We start from the raw sequence: 24,521 nt of genomic DNA on the forward strand, positions 1-24,521 counted from the left end.
GGCCTCTCCCATTGCGGAGCACAGGCTCCGGACGCACAGGCTCAGCGGCCATGGCTCACGGGCTTAGTTGCTCCGCGGCATGTGGGATCTTCCCGGACCAGGGCACGAACCCGTGTCTCCTGCATCGGCAGGCGGATTCTCAACCACTGCGCCACCAGGGAAGCCCTATCACAGGATATTGAATATAGTTCCCTGTGCTATGAGTAGGACCTTGTTGCTTATCCATTCTATATGTAATAGTTTGCATCTGCTAACCCCAAACTCGCAATGCACCCCCCCCAACCCCCTCCCCTTGGCAACCACAAGTCTGTTCTCTATGCCATCTGACATTTTTATTTATTTATTTTATTTACTTATTTTTGGCTGCGTTGGGTCTTCGTTGTTGAGTGCAGGCTTTTCTCTAGTTGCGGCGAGCGGGGGCTACTCTTCGTTGCGGTGCGCGGGCTTCTCATCGCGGTGGCTTCTCTTGTTGCGGAGCTTGGGCTCTAGGTGCGTGGGCTTCAGTAGTTGTGGCACATGGACTCAGTAGTTGTGGCTCGTGGGCTCTAGAGCGCAGGCTCAGTAGTTGTGATGCACGGGCTTAGTGGCTCCACGGCATGTGGGATCTTCCCGGACCAGGGCTCGAACCCGTGTCCCCTGCCCTGGCAGGTGGATTCTTAACCACTTTGCCACCAGGGAAGCACCCCCCATCTGACAGTTTTAAAGTGAAGATTATTTTCCAGAGCAGATGCCACTTTTGTATATTTGCTGAGTACCTACTATGTGCCTACTGTGTTCCTATTAATCCAGGCACTGTTTCAGGCACTGCCTCAAAGTGTCTACATGCTTAGGGGTTGAATGGGCACCTATGGAAATCCTGGCGTTCCAGAGAAATCTTTTCCTGTGATTTGGCACAGAACCCAACTCTTCCTCTCCAATGTGACAGCTCGGGACATGAGAGAAATTTAAAATGCTTTGGAAGGGGAAGGAGAAGCTGGGACGAAGTGAGAGAGTGGCCTGGACATATATACACTACCAAATGTAAAATAGATAGCTAGTGGGAAGCAGCCGCATAGCACAGGGAGATCAGCTCGGTGCTGTGTGACCACCTAGAGGGGTGGGATAGGGAGGGTGGGAGGGAGATACAAGAGGGAGGGGGATATGGGGATATATGTATACATATAGCTGATTCACTTCGTTATACAGCAGAAACTAACACAACATTGTAAAGCAATTATATTCCAATAAAGATGAAAAAAATGCCTTCTTGGAATAGTTATCTGATGTTTCTAAATGTGATTGCTAATGGTACTAAAAGGATCTTCCTATAAGCAGTTGGTTGAGCTACTGTGTGTATGAGACAAGGACAGACAGGGAGAGAAGATACAGCTGTCACTACTGTTTCTAAATGACAAGACTGCTTTTATTACCATGGTATAATTATTAGCATTACATATCACCTCTACATCTTACTTATGTAATGCTCCAAGAAGTTAAAAAAATTCTTTTTTTTCTACAAATCTTAGGTTTTACAGATAAATTCTCTTGAGTAGTTACCCCTTCCTAGATCATAAGTGCGTTCATTTTTTATTGATGTGGAACAAATTACCACAAATTTAGCAGCTTAAAGCCACATACATTTATGACCTTACAGCTACCACAAGTTAGCTGTGTCCCCTGCCCAGGGTCTCAGGAGCCTGCCATCAGCCTGTCACCTGGAGCTGGGGTCCCAGCCAGGTTCAGCATCTTTGGCCAAGTTCACAGGGCAGAATTCATTTCCGTGAAGGTGTAGATCTCCCGGCAGTTTTTCTGCAAGTCCAGCAAGGGAGAGAGAGAACATGCTACTTTGAGTTTCTGACCTCTAGACCTTCTTTTAAAGGGCTCATCTGATTAGGTCAGACCCACCCATGATAATCTCTCTTTCGATTAACTTACAGCAACTGATTAGAGATCTTAATTACATCTGCAAAATCCCTTCACCTTTGCCACATAACATAATGAAATCACAGGAATAGTATCCTATGATCTTTGCTGGATCCTATTGGCTAGAAGCAAATTAAGGCCCTGTTCATCCTCAAGAGGGGGAGATTACACAAGAGCAAGGGGCCTTGGAGGTCATCTTACAATCTGCCTTCGACAATCAGCTACTTCAGAATAGGGAGGTTGTCTTATATATTTTGATCTGTCATTACGCTTAGCAGAGAATTAGGCAAACAATAGAAACATAATTCATGGACACTGAGAATTTAGTGATTGGCAATAAATTAATATTTTTAAGACACAAAGTTTCTTCCAGAGCACACTCTGAAAAAAAAGGTGTTGTGTTTTTTTTTTTTCCTCCATAGGTCTTCATGGGTTGAGGTGGAAGGAAGTATGAATAGGTCACAATCCAAAGAGTCTATGGCTCAAAGGAAAGAAAAACGAGCTGGGAAAGCTAGGTTCCATTCCAGTTCATCCTCTAAAAGCTGTGTGAGCTTTCCCCACCTGGAACATGGGGGAAATAGTACCCGCCTTTCCTTGTGGGGTTGCTGAACAGGCAAAATGACGATGGGCCGAAAAGGCTTTGAAAGAACAAACCGTGGGTACAAAGGTTTTATTGTCCTGCTGCAGATTGCTGAGGAGCTGGTGATTAATAATATACTGCTATCTCAAAAGGTGGACGTGTGATCACATAACCAACAGGTTTTCTTTTTTTCAATGATAAGCAGGGAGGCACTCTGAAGAGACAGCCCAAGCGTCTCCCATAAACTGGGCACACGTTAGAAAGAACCCCTTCTGAACTTCCTTCAAAGTTTTACCCCGAAGTTGAGCTCTAGATCAATAACCTCTTCTGCATGGATGGGCCTAGAGATGATCACACTAAGTGAAGTAAGTCAGACGGAGAAAGACAAATACCATATGATATCACTTATATGTGGAATCTTTAAAAAAAAGGATACAAATGAACTTATCTACAAAACAGACACAGACTCAGAGATTTCGAAAACAAACTTATGGTTACCAAAGGGGAAAGGTGGGGGGCGGGGGGAGGGATAAATTAGGAGGTTGGGATTAACATATACACACTACTATATGTAAAATAGGTAACCAACAAGGACCTACTGTAGAGCACAGGGAACTCTACTCAACATTCTGTAATAACCTATATGGGAAAAAGAATCTGAAAAAGAATGGATATATATACATATGTATAACTGAATCACTTTGCTGGACACCTGAAACTAACATCATTGTAAATCAGCTATACTCCAATATAAAATAAAAATTAAATTAAAAAAAAATCTCTTCTGCAGCATCCACAGCCAACTTCCATTATCCCCTGGTCCCCTGTGTGTCTGTACCAGGCACACTAAGGAAGGGAGATAGCTATTGGGGAGTCTGGGGCCAGCCCAAGCCGTGCAGCTGCGCAGAACAAATGCTGATACAGTCCAGGCTGGGGAGACAGCTTTGCAGAGCGAGGGCCCGCTGAGCAGGCTTCCCTCCTGCAAGGAAAGAATTGACTGCTAATGTGTTAAGATCCAATTAATGTAGGAAATAAACATGTAATTAATAATAACAGTGTAATAATCGTGGTTGTCATTGCAATGCTTCTTTGTGTTGAAAATATGAGATCTAGAGGATGGGTTTCTTAGGCTAAACTTGCCCTTATTTAAAAGAAACTGACAGATGTACCTTATAAAATTGAAGATAATTTTAAAAGAGTTGAAGAACACTTATTCGTTTTCCTGATTTAACCACTGCTTTATTCTTTTGACCAAGAAAGAACAAGTATATTTGTTTTTGTTTTTTCTAAAGAACTGATATTTAGATTCTACTCCCCATGTCTCCCATTCCCTCCTGAGTTTCCCCAAGTCAAGCGTTACAGACACACAAGACCATGCCTGGATTCTAAACTCTCCGGGGAACTACATGACTTGACCTCCATCCAGGACTGTGGTCATATACACGGAAAAGCAAACAAGCATTTTTAATGATCTGGAAGCCAGCTCATTTTATGATTTGCACACCTCAGAGCGTTCAGTTAATGGAAACGTCCCAACAGCACTAACTCCGTGGGCTGTTGCTGAATCATCAGAAAGAACCTGAGAGAACCCAGACCGTTACTTTGCCTGCGTTCCTGTGTCCAGTTGCACACGCATTCTAGGACGTGAGGCAGTCTGAGTAAACCACCTTGCTTTTGAGTCACACAGTTCAGACGTTTTTGTACCCAAGATGCTTAAGGCACAACTTCTACCTGACACAGGGCCATTGCCAAGCATGGCAAAGTGAGAAACAGGAAGCAAAATGTCTTGGAATAACTGCCTGGTCTGGACTCCGGACTCTCTTAGAATTTTCAAATGAGGAGATCTTGTCTTCTTTGCAAGATGTTGACAAACTGATACTATATTTTTAGCATGCCTTGAATGGAAAACATGAAAGATATGTGAACAATATATTTCCAAATATGTCACATATTTATAAAACATAGTAAATGCATGACAGATTGAGTAGGATATGTGGAAAAAATAACAGCTGTGGTACACCCGATTTCTTAGCAAATTCATACACAACAAATGACATTCATATCCCATGTTTTGTAAAAATCTATTTTTTAAGCATTTTAGAAAAGGATGTAGGGAATGAAAACAAAAGTTTGCAAGAGAAAAATCACAAGATGGATGTGAATTTAAGCGACATGTCATGTAATGATCATGTATAAAACTAGCTCCGAGTAGGTTACCCATTTTCCTCAGCATGCCATCTCTGGATGGAAATGACATGAAATGAAGCATTAAAAGTGATCTGCATTTTAAGGTGGGCTCAGATGTCATATATGAGGGAAAGCGTATGGAAAGTTTCAAAATATAAAACGATCTGTGGGCCAGTGTTGTTAAGATTTACTTGGATGGAGTAGAATTGGTGTCAATGATCATAGTTTGTGGTACCAAAGATGAGATTGGGTTCTGGATTGAGAAGAGTCTGACCAGGGACACTTGGATTTGAATAAGGGGCCAAAGGGATCCACAGTAAATTCTAAAGCAGGGAATGAGCTTGAGAAGCAGTGTTTTTAAGGGGATAGTTTTAGCAGCTGTGAGTACAGTAGTGATGAAGCAACCTCCAAGGTTAATCGTATGAATTCCTTATATTGATACCACAGATATTTGTGATTTACAAATAAGTTTTCTCATTTTCGAATCCATAATCTTATCGGAGCTGTGTAGCAACCCTGTGAGACATGCAAAAAAGGTTTTATCATCTGCATTTTCCTCCCAAAGAAACGAAGAATCTGTGACTTCAGGGTCATGGTTAGGAAGAGGAGGAGCTGGTCCTAACAACGAGGAAATTTGTTCATTTAGGATCGTATCTGGGAGAAATGGGCTTACAGATATTTTTTTCCTTCCTCTTCTTTTCACTTTTGCTTTTTTTCCAGAGTTTCTACAATGAACAAGTATTACTTTATAATGGTAAAATGGCATCAAATGTTACAATTTTTAATATTAATATGAAAAATATCCCCAGTCTCACGTCTTCCAATCCACTCCCTTCTCTCAGCTCCCTATTTGAGGACTTTCCTGTGCTATCTGACTCCTCTTCTCAGGCAGGAAGGATTGGAGAACGCACTGCTCGATTCTTAGGCTGAGCTGCTGCTCTAAGTCAATGTAGAACAGACCAGGCTGCGAGTCTGGAGAACTAAATTTGCATCCTATTTTCTACAATGCTGGGAAGTTCCCTCCTATCTGTGTGCCCTAGTTTCCTGTTCTGTATCCTTTCTGCCAGATAGGAAGGGTTTCAAGATTCTGAAGCAAACATTGCCTTATCAAAGAAAGGTGGTACTAAAATCACATTCTCATGGAAGACTGTTAAAATGTTGAAATACTGCAGTTGAGTCTTCTCCTTAGCCTTGGCCTCACTGAAAGGAGCCTTCGGGGAGTGGGAGGGTGGAGAGGGCAGATTGGGCGGGCATGGGAAAGGATGGAGAATGGGGCAGATCCGTTGAGTTGAAATTGACCTCATCAGCAGGCATCCTGAGCTTCCTCTGGTCCTTCCCTTGTGAGCAGTGCTCTAAAGGGACATTCCTGACTAATGGACATGCCACAGAAACTCATGCAAGGGGACCATCTGATCTAGTGTCACAGATAATAATAAACCGGACCCCTTCATTGGCCTTGGGCAAGCAACTTAGCCTCTCAATAGCCCACTTTCTCTAATTGTAAATAAATGATCTCACTGGGGAGTGAAGGATAATTGAGATTAAATTCCTGAAGGATTTTTAACCCCTTAGAATTCATCAGTTTTAACCTTGGAGGAGCTGCTGGATCCTTTTGAGAAGCTAATGAAAGGTGGGAGCCCTCCTCCCACAAAAATATGTGCATATCCATCAACTTTTCATATAAATTCATGTGGTTTATAGACTCCCTGAAGCTTAAGCTTCATTTAGGTTGGAAAAAAACTCCACTACCTTAGAAGGAAAGTGTTTTAAACATGTAAAAGATGAATAATATGTCATTCTTATCACGTCACTTCCATCCTAGTGGACTTAATTCATGCATCTAATGTGCTGTGTCATCATCATTATTTTCATCTCATTATTATTAAAAATAACTATCTCCTTTGGTGTTCATCCTTCCCTCTCACCCGCACCCCGATTTTTTATTATCATTTACACTCTGAAAGTCTTGGAACCAAGGATGTTTTTGCTCTTGGTGTTCTCTGTAAGACCACATTGGTTCCTTCCCTCTAAGTATAACCTAGAAAGAAAGAAGAATATGCATAATTGAAGTGAGTTTTTAAAATGGGTTCTTCATCACTCTTGGACAGTTAAAATTACCATCCCTGAGAGAGAGAAAATGCAAAGTGCCCCCTCAGCACATTCTAGAGGACACTTGACATAGCATTCAATCCAAGACTGATTTAAATTTGCATAATTCTTCTTATTATTATTGATTCTAAAATAATTGGAAAACAGTGGTCTTGAAGATAGTCGTTTTTCAAAAGCAATATTTTACACAGAGGTTTAAAAGGAATCAGTCCATTTATTCAATAATGAAAAAAATCATTACTTTCACATTCCCACCTAATGTCTTCTGTTTTCTTCCATCCTCATTTGGCTCAGCTGGGAATTAGGCATATTCCTTAGTTATGCTTTAAAAGAAACTAGTATTATGAAATAGTAGCATCTTTTGTCGACAACTGGCCTTATTCCACAAAAAGATACCTGAGTGTGTTTAGATGCTAATTAGATTTGTATTGGACCTTCTTTTCTTTTCCTTCCCCATTTTTGGCACAATGTATAGGTTTTGAGCACTCCAGAATCTGAACTTCTCTCTCTCTCTCTCTCTCTCTCTCTCTCTCTCTGTATACATATTTTTTCCTTTACTACCTTCTATAAAAGGCGCTTGCTATTGATTGCAGCTGACTGAGCCGCTTGAGTTGATATCCAAGCAACGCTAACCCAGATAGGGATTAGCATTACATCAGCCGTCAGGCGAGGGAGCCTGGCAGCGGGCCAGCCTGTGAAAACGGAACGCGTTTGCGTCACTGTTCCCTTGGTAATGCTTCTTGGAGCTTTGTCAGCTGTCGTCCCCTGAGGTTGTTTCCTTAATATGTCAACAGACATTCCTGAATCTTTCATGCTGAATAGCTCTTTTCCTTTTCCAAAAACACTTAGGTGACCAAGCAGCTGGTGCCTCCTGTTGCTGGCATCTTCCAAAATGTAATTTCTTTCATGAAATAGGTGTTTTGTTCCGTTCCAAACATTCAAGGGGATTTAAGAAGGTTTCCATTTCTGCTTCTGCACGTTAGAGGACCTATTTTGGAAGAAACAGGGCAGCCAGTTTAGTGCAGAGAGCTGCTTCTCTGCTTTTATCATCCTTGGGAAAAGCCCTTATTCCCTCACCAGCTTATCCAAACCCTCCAATTATCCTGTAACCTTGTGACACTTCATAGAGCAAAATGGCTGGTTGAAAGACCTGGCTGGAATTTGCCCCCATTTATGATTTGCTCTCTGATCTTGCTTTAGGAAAGTCAGCGAGACAGAAGAACACGTGGGCAGTCACCTTGAGCGTCCCCTGCATACCGAGAGCCACGGATGAGAAAGGTTTGTCCACCGTTGCCCACGTGATATCTCTTTCCTCATTTTCCCCACGTCTTTATTGGCTGGTAACTTGATCTCCACTTTCATCTTGGAATATTTTACTTTGAAGAGTACCATAGCCAAGTGGGTTAAGGGAGCCTCAAGCTAATATCCCTTCCTTCTCTCTCACCGGACGTAAACAGAGCTCCTTGAAGTTCAGTCATTTCCCGCTGCACAATAGCCCTCCGGATTGTTATGCAGTGGCTATAGCAGTGAATCAAACAAAGTCAACAGTTAGAACATGGTAAATTTGGAGAGAGGTCATTTGGTTGGTGCAGGGGGAGGGTGTTGTTAAATTCACTTAATCACGAGTGACAATGAGGGAGTATTGGGGGGAAAAGCCACTTCCGCCTGTGTGAGCATCAGTCTCCACTGTGGAGGGGTACCAGCTTCTGGGTGCGGGGCTGTCACAAGTCTTGTCCTTTGGAAACGCACTAAGAGCCCTGAGAGTTTTGTGGCCCCGGAATCTGCGTCTGGGATGGGGCTGTGGAGAGCACCACTTCCTCCTCGGCCAGATGATGAAATAATCCCCCTTCTCTTCTGTAATTCCCGTGTCCTCGGTCCCCGGACTCCTGGGAGCTCTGCCGTCACCCCCACTGAAGAAGGTCCCCGCTGGTTCACCGGAGGAGAATGGAAATGGGGTTGCCCAGAAGGGGAGAGATTTAGAATCACTGGGTCTTAGCCCTGAAAGGAATTTGTAGAGACTTAGTGAAACCCAAGCTCCTCATTCATTTTCAGAATGAGAAATCCGAAACCCAGAGAAGCTGAATGTGTTTGCCTGTGTGGCCAAGGTGGTGCCGGGCCTGGGAGGAGAACGGGTCTCTCTGACCTGGCCTGTGCCCTTCTCAGTAGAGCTGCCTGCGGTTCTCCAGGGGCAGGGCCCGGGGCGGGGTGGGGTGGAGGCAGACCCTGGTCCTCTTTGCTGTGTTCAGTGCCCTGTCCAGTGGAGTGTGAAGCTCGAGAGCCAATGGGGCTATGGGCAGCGTGGACATGAGCAGTAAGGATGGAGTTCAACTCCAGGGGCATAACCCAGAACCCCCTCTCTCTTCTCCTCACTTCACTGGGAACCCACAGGAGAGCTTTCCTGCTTATGTTCCACCTGGACCACACCAGGCCCACCGTCCCCAGCCTGTACTTGTCCCCTGGCAGGACTGGAGAGGCAGCAAGAGAAGCCCAGCGGTCACTGCGGGGCCAGAGGCAGAGAACCTGGATGGTTCTGGGACAGCCTCGAACTAGACTCTCACTCCCTTTCCCTTGGGAGCCAAGGGGGAAAATAACATAGACACACACAAGGCAGTGGAAAGGGGTGTGTTAACCCTCACCCAGGGCCTGTACATCCAGAATCAGTTTTTCTCATCCTTTACTTCTTCCCTTTCCCATAACTCCACGTGTCCCCCGTGGGCTGAGATAGTGCATAGCTGACTGAGCTTGGTGACTACGATTCAGAGCAAGGATTTTGGGGTCCCACCTCCCAAGTTTCAATCCAGGCTCTGCCACTTGAGAGCATGTGATCTTGGCCAGGATTTTATCCTCTCTAAGCCTCAGTTTCCACCTCTGGAAAATGGACATAACACCAGTTAGTTTAAGGAATATCGTAAGGATTAAATAAGAGGAAGTCTGCAGTGGGTTTGGCCAAGTGCCCAGCACAAAAGTGATGGGTACACCTCAGTGGCTACTGTTATCATCACTTAGAGAACTTCTATAAGCACAGGCCTTTTCAGTTATCAGGTGGGAATGCATCAGTCATCAATGTCTGGGCTTGGTGAACAGGAAGGACAGCTGCAGACAAGGAGACGGGCTGGTGGAAACCACACAGGTGACCTACACCTTGATGGGGCTGCATATCAACATAAATCCCATATAGAGGGTGGAGCCAGCCTGTCCTATCTGGCAAGCCCTAAATTCTGTTTTCAGGGGCCTACAGCCCTAGCTGGGGGCACCCGGCTCCACCAGGCAGTCCAACCGGGGACACAGCTGCAGGGAAAAGAGAGAAAAGAAACACAGAAGTCAGAAGGGCGAGCATTCTCATGGCTCCCTGCAGTGCAGAGAGGGCTTTGACTGGTCTCTGAGGAGTGGAGGACCTCGTGTTCTTCACTATCACCTTACTTGGGATGAAAACGCATTCTTAGGACTAAAGGACTTGTCTCAGATTTTAGAGTGAGTAACTGTTGAGAGTTAGGTCTGGACTTGCCTCTCTTTCCTTGAACATTCCTCCTGCTAACACACTTACGTGTGTGCACACACACTCCCAGATGCACATATGTGCACACGGGGTGAGTGACCAACAGGCAGGACGTGGGCCAGGGGGGCCCAGCTTTTGCCCTGACTGTGCCAGGTCTGTGCCCTGCTGGCTGCAGCTCCCGGGGGGTCATTAGTGTCTGAGAGGTGAGGTCTGAACCCACTGCACCAAGGATCCTCTAAACTGACCCCATATCCAGAGCTATCGTTTCCCCCAAATGGACTGGGGCTGAGAGACCGGGCACAGGAAAAACTGGAATGTCCCCTTTTTTGTTCCCCAGTGTCTCTCTAGCCACCATGACAACGGAGAGGGGGCTGATGGGAAAATCAATCTTTCTCCCGCCAGCTTTGGAATGAGTCACTTGGCAAATAGCTTCATGTGGAAATTACAAACCTCTCAGGTCACCTATGGAAACCCTGGTCTTCAGAAACCACAGCGAGGTTTCTGTTTGTTTTTGTTTGGTTTTTGCTGTTCTCACTTCTGCAGCAGGAGGGATATGGGGGAATCACAAACCACACATAGGCTACACATATTCATTCCACCTGCAGATGGATATGCTTCATTCAGCCTGGGGGGCCCTGGATGTCCTTTTTTCTGTTTGTCATTACGGTTTCTCTCTGGCATTACCACTTGGGTCTCTGTTGTACTAACTTGGCTAGGCCACTCCCAGGGTGAGCTGGGCTGCCACAGTCCTCTGAGGGGCACCCCTGCATTCCCTGTGGCACCAAGGGAAAGCCTTTCCTCGGGACATGTTTTGACGGGGGAGGTTTTCTTGCTTCATGTTCCCTACAGATTTTAGGGGTTTCTTTTACTCCTTTGGGGATGAAAAGCATTACAAGAAAAACTTTTCACGCCTATGGCATCTATGCTCTTTCCGTGGTTGATCCACTGAAACTTTTTTTTGGAAACAAGAAAGTAGCTAACGATTTTTAAAATTTTTTTGGCTGCGTTGGGTCTTCGTTGCTGCGCGCGGGCTTTCTCTAGGTGCGGTGAGTGGGGGCTACTCTTCGTTGCAGTGTGCGGGCTTCTCATTGCGGTGGCTTCTCTTGTTGCAGAGCACAGGCTCTAGGCGCAAGGCCTTCAGTAGTTGTGGCGCACGGGCTCTAGAGCGCAGGCTCAGTAGTTGTGGCGCACGGGCTCTAGAACGGAGCCTCAGTAGTTGTGGCGCACGGGCTTAGTTGCTCCGCAGCATGTGGGATCTTCCCAGGCCAGGGATGGAACCCATGTCCCCTGCATTGGCAGGCGGATTCTTAACCACTGCGCCACCAGGGAAGTCCCAGCTCACGATTTTCAATAGCCAGCTTCTATCCCAGTGGCTACCACATGAACAAATTCAGTCACTCAGGAAGTATTTTTGAGCACCTTCCACGATCCAGACACTGTTGAGTCTACTGAGGATACAGCTTTGAACCACACAGATACATTTCTTCTCTTCAGGAAGCTTACATCCAAGTAATGACTAAAAGAAACTTCACAGATATGCTATAAACCAAAAGTAGAATTCAGGCCAATACATGAAGCCACACTTGAACTTGATGGCCTACCTTTATTCATATGTTTTCAAATATTGTTATCAAGTAATTTATTTGGTGATCTGAATTTGAGGATTGAGGCTGCATTTCTTTTCAGAAACCTCAAACTCATCTCCTGATTTTACTGATTGTTTCTCTATACAGATATCCACCAGGAAGCCTACAAACAGGGGCAGTGTCACAGCAAATCCTGGACTCTGTGAATTCTCCTGTGGTGATAACAAGGGTCTGGCTATAGGGCTGGAAAGGAGCCTCCCAACCTATGAAAAAAACTGGGTTTTGCTGGAGGCTTATCTTGGAAAGGGACTGATAAGTAGATATCATTTAAATGGTTCATTTTTCTTTAGAGACATAGAAAACACCTATTTAAATAAACTGCTGATTTTATACATTTGCTGATGTTAATTGGCAGCTTGTCCACTTATTGATTTATTGAAAGCCAGTCACTGTACTCGGTGATACAAACACAAAGTTTACTAAGACATGGCCCCTGCCACCTGGAGCTTCTAATCCTGTAAGCAAAGCAGACGTGGAGACAATCAAGTAGCTGGAGTAGGCGCTGTATTTGAGGTGAGGGCAGTGGTGGGGTCCGCCCAGCAAGAGCACGGCAGGGGGTGGGGCTCCAAAAGAGGACGCCTGAACTGTGTCTTCCATATGACTTAAAAGATATCTAAGTATTTCATAAGAGCCGGTGCCTTTCCTCCGTCCTTTTGTCTCTGACATTTATCTATGGTGGCTGTGAGGAATTTGGCCACGTTACCCACCAACCAAGAAACTACTCCATCAGCCCTTCGATGGAGTAAGCTGCTTAGTATTCTATTTCATGCAATCAGAGATTAAATTCCAAATTCACTGGCACCGAAGATGAAACAGCTAATTAAATACAGTAATTGCATTTAAAATCCATGCCTCCGAATGACTGATGAAATCTTCTCTTTTAAATGCTCCTGAAATTCAGTGCTCCCAGCAGCCAACTGTGGAGAAGGAGAAGGAAGTTTTTAGTCTTGTAGCATGGGCATGGTGTCATGCTCTTCCACACATGTGCTTTCCCTAAATTCAGCCTGTGCATTTAAAAGAATGCTTTCATCCAAGAGGAAGAAGTAAAATTGTCTGTTTGCAGATGACATGATATTATATATAGAAAACCCTAAAGACTCTGCCAAAAATTGTTAGAACTATAATAAACAAATTCAGTAAAGTTGTAGGATACAAAATCAATATACAACAGTCTCTCAGAAAGAGATATTAAAAGACAATCCCACTGACAATAGCATCAAAAAGGGTATGAGACATATGAATCAATTTAACCAAGGAAGTGAAAGATCTATAGACTGAAAACTATAAAACACTGATGAAAGAAATTGAGGAAGAAACAAATAAGTGGATTGGAAGAATTAATATTGTTTCAGTGTTCATACTACCCAAACAATCTACAGATTCCGTGCAATCCCTATCAAAATTCCAATGGTATTTTTCGCAGAAATAGAACAAACAATCCTAAAATTTGTATGGAACCACAAAAGACCCTGAATAGTCAAAGCAATCTTGAGAAAGAAGAACAGAGCTGGAGGCCCCCCACTTCCTGACTTCAAACTACAGTTGACCCTTGAACAACACATAAGGGTTAGGGGTGCCAACACCTTACACAGTCACAAATCTGCATATAACTTTACAGTCGGCCCTCCTCTACATCCACAGTTCAGCAACCTCGGATTCTACCAACCGGGGATCGGATTATGTAGTACTGCGATACATATCTATTTTTAAAATCTGTATATAAGTGGACTCATGCAATTCAGAACTGTGTTGTTCAAGCGTCACCAGTATATTACAAAGGTATAGTAATCAAAACAGTATTGTACTGGCATTAAAAACAGACACATAGATCAATGGAACAGAATAGATAGCTCAGAAATAAACCCAGGCATATATGGTCAATTAATTTTTGAGAAAAAACCAAGAATATACAATGGGGAAAAGACAGCCTCTTCAACACATGGTGCTGTAAAAACTGGATATTCTCATGCAAAAGAATGACACTGGACTCCTATTTACACCATACACACAAATCAACTCAAAGTGGATTAAAGGCTTAAATATCAGACCCCAAACCGTAAAACCTCTAGAATAAAATATAGAGAAAAAACTGGTGAACATCAGTCTTGAGTATGAGTTTTTTGATTTGACACCAAAAGCAAAGGCAACAAAAGCAAAGTAAACAAGTGGGACTGTATCAAAATAAAAAGCTTCTGCACAGCTTTTTCATCAACAAAATGAAAAGGCACCTATGGGATGGAAGAAAATATTTACAAACCATATATCCAATAAGGAGTTAATATCCAAAATATACAAGGAAGTCACACAATTCAATAGCAAAAAAACAAATAACCCAATTTTTAAAATGGGAAAAGTACCCAATCAGACATTTTTCCAGAGAAGATATTCACATGGCCAACATGTACATGAAAAAATGCTCAAATCACGAATCATCAGGGAAATGCAAATCAAAATCACAATGAGATATGACTTCAGACTTGTTAAGATATCTATTATCGAAAAGACAAGCGATAGCAAATGCTGGTGAGAATGTGGAGTAAAGGGAACCCTCATGCACTGCTGGAGTAAACTGGTACATCTGCTATCAAAAACAGTACGGAGATTTCTCAAGAAATTAAAAGGAGAACTACCATCTGATCCAGCAATCCCACTTCTGGATATATATCCAAAGGAAACAGAATCATTATTTCAAAGAGATATCTGTACAGCACTCGTTTTCACTGCAGCATTATTCACAATAGCCAAGGTATATAAACAACCTACGTGTCCTTCAATGGATGAATGGATAAAGAAAATGTGGTATACATACACACACCATGGAATATTATTCAGCCTTAAAAAGGAAGAAAATCCTGCCATTTGCAACAACGTGGATGGACCTTGGGGGCGTGATGCTAAGTGAGATAAGCCAGAGAGAGACAAATACTGCATAAGATCACTTAGACATGGAATCTAAAGAAGAAGAAGAAAAAAAAAAAGCACTGATTGCATAGAAACAAGAGTAGAATGGTGGTTGCCAGGACTGGGGGCAAGGGAAATGGGGAGAGGATGATAAAAAGGCAACCTTTCAGTTGTAAGATGAATAAAGACTTGAGGATCTACTGTATAGTATGGTGATTATAGTTGATAATACTGTATTGTATAATAGAAATTTGCTAAGAAAGTACAATTTAAGTGTTCTCACTAAAAGAAGGAAAGAGTAAATAGGTGAGGTAATGAGTGTGTTGATTCAATTGTGGAATCCTTGTGGAATCCTTTCACAAAGTATATCAAATCATCATGTGGGGTATACTTTAAATACATGACAATTTTATTTATCAGTATACCTCAATAAAGCTAAACAAACCTTCTATCACTTTTGTTACCTTCTATCTCTGCCTCCCAGACATTTATCTGATTGAATTAAATTTTTAAAAGATATGTATGGGTGGGGTATTTTTCTTTCAGGAAAGAAAAATAGTGAGGCAGAGGGAAAAAAACACTGAAGTATTCGAAATAGTAAGATAGGGACTTCCTTGGTGGTCCAGTGGTTAAGAGTCCTCACTTCCAATGCAGAGGGTACAGGTTCGATCCCTGGTTGGGGAATTAAGATCCTACATGCCATGCAGAATGGCCAAAAAAAAAAGAACAGAACAAAAATAGTAAGATAACCTATGTCTAATTAACATGTATTATTGTAGTAGGCATAGATTATAGCAAGATGACACAAACTGATAATATTTGTGCAATTGTGTAATAACTTGATAGCCAATTTTTGTTAATATTTTAAGTTTCTTATGTAATAGTGGTTTATAACTTAAACATCTATAACTTAAAGCATTTTAAATCTTTTAAACATATATATATATATAAAACTCTGGGGTGTTCTTACTCATAATTTTAGTTGCTGGTTATTAAAATGTATTCAGTTGTGTATTAGAATATATTCATAGAATCCATGCTTCATTATAAACACCTGGGGAGGCGAAGGGACGTAGCATGTACCCAGGACCTGTGCTCAGGCCATTGCTTCTGCTGGGGAACTCAACTTGGGATGTGACAGTGTGTTCGGAGGACATTCAGTTTAGTTTTCTCCCAACTTGACGGCTAGTTGAGGCTTTTGGAATTGTTTCAGTTGGATGGAAAACGGAGGAAGTTATGTCAGATGAATCATTTCCCTGAGTGTTGCTTTACAGAATCACTTCCCCTTGAATAATTAATAAAAGATTGACAGGAAGAAGGTCCCTGGAATAACTAGCAGGCAGTTTCAGAAGGGGAATTTTATTTTGCTCAAACTGAGCACCTAGGTTTTGCCATTTGAGGATTTTTGACAGAGACGGAGGCAACCTTAGAGAATCTGCAGAGCTGCTCTGAGTTAGAACAGGGCATGTGGATTCCCGGAGCAGCACCCCATCCTCTTACCGTAGAGACCCCTGGAAATCGACCATGACCTTGGGAAGAGCCTTGCCCGACGCTCAGAGAGCCTCTCCAGAATCGCCTGTCCCACACACTGGTTTCGGCATTTTGTGGCTCTGACTCGCATCTTCATAACGAGATAAAGTTTCCAGTTTCTAGGCAAATAAGTCAGGCAGTGCAAATTCAGGTGGCATAAGGATATTTTGCTGTTTTTACATAAGATGGTGCAAAAAGTTTTCAGGGGCTATACCAGGAATCTTAAGACCCGTTTGGTCAAAAAACACTCAGAGCTCACACTACCTTGAATGGCCCAGAACCCTGCAAACACACGTAGGGACGAGAAACATATGTGCTTTCTGGGTCAAAATGCTGCCCTGACTGCAGCCCCTCTGTCTCCTTACTGTAGTTTTCAGATTTTTGATTTTCCACTAATTTTACTCCTTCTTGCCATTACACTTCCATATCTGTTTTACTTTAGCCGAAGAACATGTGCTGATTTTTAGTAGGCATGCTGATATCCGTTGCAACTTTATTAATAATCTTGGTAATATTATTAATATGAAAAACATAACCCAGGCACTGATTAGGTAGGCCGCCAGTCATTCAAATGCTTTGAACTCAGTTTCTCCAACTGGAAAAGGGAGGCATTGGGTTAGGCTATTTCTGGTTCTTCCAGTGTCTACACGCTGTGGTTCTGAAGGGCCCAGGTGGGCTTGGGGCAGGACTGTTCACAGTTTGATGAGGAGATCACCAAGGGAGCCCCGGGCATCACTCCAGAGACTCTCCCTCTCCCATTCCATGCCTCCTTCCTCTCCTCTCTCCCTGGAAATAATCTGCCTTGCAGCCTATGTGTAGGGAGGGGGACAGTATGGGGGATGCTCTGGGCACATGGAGTGTCTCATTTCTCCCGGGCCGCCAGGTGAGAGATGTGGGCTTTTCAGGGGCTGATCTGGGTCCATCCCTGCTTGGGGCAGGTTCCTTCTCCTAACCTGGAACCCACCGCCCTGCCCCCAACCTTGCCGTGTTCATCAACTTTTTTCACCGTTGTTGGAAAAGTCGCTATTTTGAGTCTACGGAACTGTAGCTGAAGGTTACACAGTTTCCATGGTTAATTTCACGTACAGTGGATTGTTCTAGCTCATCTCTGTCGGGATTTTCGTTCTGCCTCTGGCAAGTAAGAGGCCCAGCTGCCTCCTGCAAGGCCTCTGGGGGCTGGGGTCCTGGGGAACTGCTGCTTGTTTGCCCTCTGAGGGGACGTCATATACCTCCCAGGCAGGAGCCGAGATGACTATTTCAGATGAAAGCCCAGGTGCCTAAGCCACGCCCCGTCACCCCATAGCTGCTCATTTATAACACGGTGCTAATAGGGGACCTTCCTCTCCAGGGGGAGTGGGCACCCTTGTACTGATTGTCTGCAGCAGGACACGAGTGCTAAGTATTATTATAGTAATAGGAAGAGAGCTAGCATTAGCGTTTTTAAGCCCTAGGGATACTTGAAAATCAGAGACTCTAAGAAGTGCTGGTAATGGCTGCCTGAGAGCTGGGAAGCTTGCTTTTGCACCATCCCCAAGCCGCTGGCATTTAACTCATCACTGTGCAGAGTCATTTGGATGACATCAGTTCTGGAAGGGGGCTGGAGATATGGAAGGAGTGGTAATTATTTTTTTTTAAAGTCCTTTTCTATATGTTTATTTAATCAGCAAATATCTGAGTGTCAGGATTTGCTCCTGGCAGGGGGTCGGGCACCCTGCCACACAGCAGGCAGCCTCCGGGAAAGGAGGGACAGTTCCAAGGGTGCAGGTTATACCCGAGCCTACAGGAAATGGCAGGAGCCTGGGGCACATAGGTGGGCACAAGTGCTGGGGACTCTCAGAGCCCTGGCACAGGGACTGGCTCCCTGTAGATCCCACAAAACGTTAGTGGGACAAGTGGATAAGTGAATAAAACAGTCAGAAAGTCCACATGGGGGTGGGGAGATAAATCTAGTCAAGTTAGAGGTTGCAAAGCCCAGGAGAAATCACCGTGTGCCAGGGTGTGTGGCCTCAGACGGACAGCACAGTGGTGGCCAAAGTCCCAGGTACAGATCTGGCTTGTTCACGAGAATCTAGGGGACAGAAGGACAGGGAGACAGAAGCAGGGCAGGGCCCTGGGAAATGAACGGACCCAAGGAGCTCCTCCGAGCAGCAGTGCTGACCCCTCTGGGCACTGGCCAAGGGAACTTGTTCTCTTTCTCCGTCCACACACATGCCACACCCTGTAGACCCCAGCTTCTCTCCTTAGGCAGGTGCCTCCCAGCTTCCCCAGCAGCAGACTTTCTGACTCATCCTTCCATCTCTATCCTTGCTGTATGTTTTATAAATAATTTTTTCATTTAATCCTTTGATCCATGATTTGGTGGTTGGCATTGGCCCAGGTTTTCAGATGAGGAACCTAGGCTCAGAGAGGTTAAGTAGCTTGCCTGAAGTCACACAGCCAGCAAAGGTGAGAGCTAGGAGATGGGTCCAGGTCTATCTGACTTCAAAGCCTGGATTTGTTTTCCTCATCAAGGCATTTCACAGACTTATAGAATCTTCCAGTTGGGAGGGATCTGGCAGGTCACATAGATGAACACTCTGAATTTTCCAGCATTCTCCATAAGTTGCTTATGGGAAATTGCAAACAAATTCAAAAAGAAAGAGGATGGGAAGGAGGGAAAAAGGGAGAAATAGAAAAAGAGAGGGAGGGAGAGAGAAAACAAAAGTTCAGCTTCAATGAACACATTTAGAATTGTATAGACAGGAAAACCTGTCTATAGCAAGAAGCTATTTTAATTTCAGCATACCTGAACATCTTGTATTTTAGGTTTAGTGTTGTTCTTTTTTTTTTCATTGAAGTATAGTTGATTTACAATGTTGTGTTAGTTTCTGGTGTACAGAAAAGTGATTCAGTTATACATACATATATTCTTTTTCATTATGGTTTATTACAGGATACTGAATATGGTTCCCTGTGCTATACAGTAGATCCTTGTTGTTTACCTATTTTATATACAGTAGTATGTATCTGTTCATTCCAAACTCTTAATTTATCCCCCCACTCCCCTTCCCCCTTGACAACCACAAGTCTTCTCTCTACGTCTGTGAGTTTGTTTTTGTTTCATATGTAAGTTCATTTGTGTCATATTTTAGATTCCACATATCAGAGATATCATATGGTCTGACTTACTTCACTCAGTATGATCATCTCTAGGTCCATCCCTGTTGCTGCAAATGGCCTTATTTCATTCTTTTTTATGGCTGAGTAACATTCCATTGTATATATGTACCACATCTTCTTTATCCATTCATCTGCTGATGGACATTTAGGTTGCTTCCATGTCTTGGCTATTGTAAATAATGCCATTATGAACACTTGGGTTCATATACCTTTCTGAATTATAGTTTTGTCTGTGTATATGCCCAGGAGTGGGATTGCTGGATGAGATGGTAACTCTATTTTTATTTTTTTATTTATTGTTTTTATATCTTTATTGGAGTATAATTGCTTTACAATGTTGTATTAGTTTCTGCTGTCCAACAAAGTGAATCAGCTGTACGCATACATATATCCCCGCCCTCTTGCGTCTCCCTCCCTCCCACCCTATCCCACCCCTCTAGGTGGTCACAAAGCACCGAGCTGATCTCCCTGTGCTATGCGGCTGCTTCCCACTAGCTATCTAGTTTACATTTGGTGGTGCATATATGTCAATACTACTCTCTAACTTTGTCCCAGCTTCCCCCTCCCCCCTGTGTCCTCAAGTCCATTCTCTACAACTGTGTCTTTATTCCTGTCCTGCCCCTAGGTTCATCAGTACCATTTTTTTAGATTCCATATAGGTAACTCTATTTTTAGTTTTTTAAGGAAGCTCCATACTGTTCTCCATAGTGGCTCTACCAGTCTACCTTCCCACCAGCAGTGTAGGAGGGCTCCCTTTTCTCCACACCCTCTCCAGCATTTGTTATCTGTGGACTTTTTAACAATGGCCATTCTGACTGCTGTGAGGTGGTACTTCACTGTAGTTTTGCTTTGAATTTATCCAGTAATTAATGATAAGGAGCGTCTTTTCACGTGTAGTGTTGTTCGTATATGGAGTTACACATGGAGATGGGCCCCATTGCCTTCTCAGGTTGAAAGTCTCCGAAGCCCTCTTCCCTCTAAGATGTGCTCTTTTCTTCCCAGGCAAGACTTTGCCTCCTCTTGTTAAAGGTCCTAATTTGCTGTCTTCATAATGAAGCTTCTCCACCACCTCCCCCATTTGACCCGATGTCAATATCAGCCCAGGGGGGCACCCACCTGGCCAGCCCAGGCTTCCTGAGTGAAACTAAACCAGGGAGAAGTTAGAAAACAAGCTGCAGGTACCCCCAACCAGCTTAGGAAAGGGCTGGTGGATCCAGGACCTCAGGGAGACAGAAACTCCAACAGCCTAGAGTTGAAATGGGGCCCAGATACTTGACTTGGTTATTTCCTGAGGTTATTTGGGGCGAGATAGCTCTCAGACCTACAAGAGCAGCAACTCTGTCTAAATCTTCTGGTTTCTAGAAATAAGAGCTTTTGTCCTGTTCACCGTGAGCCTCTCTGGAGTCCCGGGGTGGGGGGTGGTGAAGGGTGGTTGTGCAGCCTACAGACAGCACCGCTGTCCCCCAAAGAGCTGACAAGGCTGTGACAGGTGCAGAGCTACTGCCCAGCAGCTCCTAATGCCTGGAGGTGTCCTAAACAGCAGAGGGAATCGAAGATCCCAATAAGGCAGTTCTCCTGCCCTCAGGTTGAATCTAGACTTGGGTCCAATCAGAAGAGGTTTTGGGCTAAGGTATATGAAACTAAGTGTAAGGGTGACAGGGATTTAAAAAGGAAGAAAACTGAGTGGATACAGGTAGTTGGAGGGAGCTTCTGGGAGGGGACATGCACATGAGGACTTGAAGGTGGAATGGATCTGGGTGGAGACCAGGAAGGTGAGGAGGACATTGGAGAGGGCTGGGGAAAAGATGAGGGAGTGAAGAGGCAGAAAGATGCAAAAGAATGCTCTTTACCTTGGCCACGGCTCTCAACGCAATTTTATATGTTGTCTCCTGCAATTTGCACCCCAACTCGTCCCTAACTGACATGTTTAGGAAGACAAGTTCCTGGAGCCCAGCTGGTTGGAGTGAGGGTAGGGGGCATCTCACCCCACATGGGCCATTAAGTCCCTTCCATTGGACTCTGGGTTTGGAAACTACTGAGCCTGTGCTCTAGAGCCTGTGAGCCACAACTACTGAAATCCACATGCCACAACTACTGAAGCCCGCATGCCTAGAGCCCGTGCTCCGCAACAAGAGAAGCCAATGGATGAGAAGCCTGCACACTGCAACAAAGAGTAGCCCTCGCTGGCCACAACTAGAGGGAGCCCATGCGCAGCAACGAAGACCCAACGCAGCCAAAAATAAATAATAAAATAAATAAATTTATTTTTTAAAAAATATATACATGCACCCCAATGTTCATAACAGCACTATGCACAATAGCTAAGACATGGAAGCAACATAAATGTGCATCGACAGATGAATGGATAAAAAAGATGTGGTATATATATATATATATATATATATATATATATATATATATATAATGGAATATTACTCAGCCTTCAAAAAGAACAAAATAATGCCATTTGCAGCAACATGGATGGACCTAGAGATGATCAGACTCAGTGAAGTAAGTCAAAGAAAGACAAATACAATATCACTTACAAGTGGAATCTAAAATATGACACAAATGAACTTATCTACGAAAAGAAACAGACTCAAAGACATAGAGAACAGACTTGTGGTAACCAAGTGGGTGGGGGGAGGAGGATGGATTGGGAGTTTGGTATTAGCAGATGCAAACTGTTCTATATATAGGATGGATAAGCAACAAGGTCCTACTGTAGAGCACAGGGAACTATATTCAATATCCTATGGAAAAGAATATGAAAAAGATAGACCATAATGGAAAAGAATATGAAAGAGAATATATATATGTAAAACTGAATGACTTTGCTGTACAGCAGAACTTAACACAACATCGTAAATCAACTCTACTTTAATAAAATAAATTTTAAAACAACCTTCCTAACTGATATATATATGTATCCCATTTAATTATCACAACAGTCCTGCAAGGTTAGTCTTATTATTCCCCTTTCTTGGGCCACTTAGGTCTCAGAAAACATTGAGGCTCAGTGAGAAATCTGCCCCAAATCATCAGCTAGTGAGTAATTGAAACTTGACTCAAGTTCAGATCTGATTTCAAACTGCAGTATCTTCAACTGCTCCCCCATAGCACGCCCATATTAGTTTGCTGGGGCTGGTGTAACAAAGTACCTCACCCTGGGTGGCTTACACTAAAGGAACTGATTGTCTCACGGCTGTGGAAACATGAAGTCTGAGATCAAGGTCAGGCAGGGCCTAAAGAGAATTCTTCCTGCCTCGTCTAGCTTCTGGTTAGTTGAGGAATTCTCGCCTTGTAGCTGTGGCATTTCATCTCTCTCTCTCTCTCTGTCATCATGCGGCCTTTGGCCCGCTGTGTCTGTCTTGGTGGGTGTTTCTTCTCCCCATACAAGGACACCAATCACATTGATCAAGGGCACACCTACAATATCATGACCTCATCTTACCTTGATTACGTCTGCACAGACCCTATTTCCAAAGCAGATCACATTTGCAGGTACTGGGGGTCAGGACCACAACATATCTTTTTCTGGGGGGGATACAGTTTAACCCACGCACTCCTCCAGAGTATGAAATCTATTTGATGCAGGAACCGAAGGTAGAAGATGCGGTGATGTACCCAGGCTGCACAGCCCTCTGGCGGGGAGAGAGCCCTCTCTCTTTTTCATGTTACAACCAGATTGAGTAAAGCTATCTTGTAGGCATAGGAGAAAGCTCACAGATAACAACGTAATTTGGGAGGGGCTGGTGAAAACCTGATATTTAAATCTTTGACGTGTTTGCTAAAATGGAGCATAAAGCAGTGAAAAAGTCAGTGGGGACAGGGGTGAGGGAAAAAGAGGAGCCAGCGATCAAATCACTGCCACCCTTCTGGGTGGTGGTTCATTTTATTCCATCGTTAAACAATGGACGTTCACGTCTGCAGTCTGCACAATGGAGGGTCAGTCACCTGATAAGCTTCCAGTGAGTGCTTACCGTTGTAAGTATGTGTTTGTATGGTCAGATGCCTGATTGACATTTTTTTTAATCCTGTCTTCTGTTGTATGTCTTTGGATAATCCTGAAAGATAATTTTGCTTTACAGTCTTTCAAGAACCAAGATTTTGGCCTGCTTCTTTTGAACATCAGTCATCATTTTTTTCAGACAAATATCCTTTGGGAAGAACAAGAATTAGCTAAGCAAGGGAAGGAAAAATGTGTAGGAAAAAGGTAACTAATTATACAAAACATAATATGATAATTCAGGTCACCTCTGGAAATTCCCAGCAAGGAATTATCTTCAAAATATACTTCATAGGGGGCTTCCCTGGTGGCGCAGTGGTTGAGAGTCCGCCTGCCAATGCGGGGGACGCGGGTTCGTGCCCCGGTCCGGGAGGATCCCGCGTGCCGCGGAGCGGCTGGGCCCGTGAGCCATGGCCGCTGAGCCTGCGCGTCCGGAGCCTGTGCTCTGCAACGGGAGAGGCCACAGCAGTGAGAGGCCCACGTACCACAAAAATTAAAAAAAAAAAAAAAAAAAAAAAAAAAAAAATATATATATATATATATATATATATATACTTCATAGGGACTTCCCTGGTGGTCCAGTGGTTAAGACTCCAGGCTCCTAGTGCAGGGGGTACGGGTTTGATCCCTGGTCGGGGAACTAGGATCCCACATGCCACCCTGTGGGGCCAAAATGTATATATATACATACACACACACACACACACATACATATATATACACATACATACATATATACACACACACACACACATACATATATATACACATACATACATATATACACATACATATATACACATACTTACACATATACCTATACACACTATACACACATACATATATATACACTTACATACATACACATATACAAATACATACACATATACAAATACATATATACACATACATACATATATACGCATACATGCATATATGCACATACATGCATATATACACATACACACATACATATATACACATACTTATATATACATATAC

At 43.6% G+C, this 24,521-nt stretch overlaps 1 long non-coding RNA gene across 3 annotated transcripts in view; it reads left to right on the forward strand.

The window, feature by feature from the left end:
* Window positions 1-24,521, forward strand: part of LOC136793568 (uncharacterized) — a 39,467-nt gene that overhangs the window by 1,991 nt on the left and 12,955 nt on the right. For 2 of the 3 annotated variants that reach the window (XR_010839010.1, XR_010839009.1), the window contains exon 3: window positions 7,979-8,056. This is a non-coding gene — a long non-coding RNA (uncharacterized lncRNA). Of the gene's footprint in view, window positions 1-2,687; window positions 2,868-7,978; window positions 8,057-24,521 lie in introns of those variants that run through there. The other variant, XR_010839008.1, reaches the window with a different exon arrangement.

This window comes from Kogia breviceps, chromosome 2 (genome assembly GCF_026419965.1).
Source record: "Kogia breviceps isolate mKogBre1 chromosome 2, mKogBre1 haplotype 1, whole genome shotgun sequence".
NCBI classification, from domain to species: Eukaryota; Metazoa; Chordata; class Mammalia; order Artiodactyla; family Physeteridae; genus Kogia; species Kogia breviceps.